This window comes from Coregonus clupeaformis, chromosome 1 (genome assembly GCF_020615455.1).
Source record: "Coregonus clupeaformis isolate EN_2021a chromosome 1, ASM2061545v1, whole genome shotgun sequence".
Classification (NCBI taxonomy): domain Eukaryota; kingdom Metazoa; phylum Chordata; class Actinopteri; order Salmoniformes; family Salmonidae; genus Coregonus; species Coregonus clupeaformis.
In genome coordinates this window covers 57,333,334-57,334,237 of record NC_059192.1, presented here as the reverse complement: position 1 = coordinate 57,334,237, position 904 = coordinate 57,333,334, and the positions used below count along the sequence as shown (strand labels likewise).

At 43.8% G+C, this 904-nt stretch overlaps 1 non-coding gene across 1 annotated transcript; it reads left to right on the top strand.

The window, feature by feature from the left end:
• The first annotated feature begins 454 nt into the window (after positions 1–454).
• trnae-uuc lies at positions 455–528 on the top strand. The gene has a single exon. It is a non-coding gene; the product is annotated as a tRNA-Glu (tRNA).
• Positions 529–904: the final 376 nt, after the last annotated feature.

The window sequence follows — 904 nt, the reverse complement described above, 5'->3', positions numbered from 1 at the left end:
TACTAAACAAGGCTGCTAAATAGCTAATGAAATGGCTACCCGGACTACCTGCATTGACCCTTTTTTTTTTACTAACTCTCTTGCACTGACTATGCACACACACTGGTCTCAACCCACACTGACACCCCAACACACACACACAAACACACACACACACACACACACTACATACGCCCACACACACATATCATGTGCACACATGCATACTGACGTCAAACACACACTCTGCATACTGCTGCTACTGCTCCACATACACCGCTGCTACAGCTCAGTCTATTATCTATCCTGTTGCCTAGTCACTTTACCCCTACCTATATTCACATAGCTACGTCAATTAGTGATGAGCTTGGAGGGCACTATGCTGTTGAACGCTGAGCTGTAGTCAATGAACAGCATTCTCGCGTAGTCTGTTGGGGCAGTATGCAAATTAGAGTGGGTCCAGGGTTTTTGGGATGTCCTGTGTAGCTCAGTTGGTAGAGCATGGCGCTTTCAACGCCAGGGTTGTGGGTTCGATTCCCACGGGGGGCCAGTATGAAAATGTATGCACTCACTAACTGTAAGTCGTTCTGGATAAGAGTGTCTGCTAAATTACGTAAATGTAAATGTAATTACCTCTTACCCCTGCACATCGATTCTGTACTGGTACTCCCTGTATATTTGTACTCGTTATTGTTATTCATTATTCCTTGTGTCGCTATTTATTTTTTTATTTTTTATTTTTTATCACTATCTTTAACTCTGCATTGTTGGAAAAGGACCCGTAAGTAAGCGTTTCACTTTTGATCTACACCAGGTGTCTCCAACAGGTCGATCGCAAGCTACCAGTCACTCGTAACCCACCTATGAGTAGCTCGCCAAACAATTCTGAAAGTGCATGCAATTTGCACATGTTCCACTGCAAAGT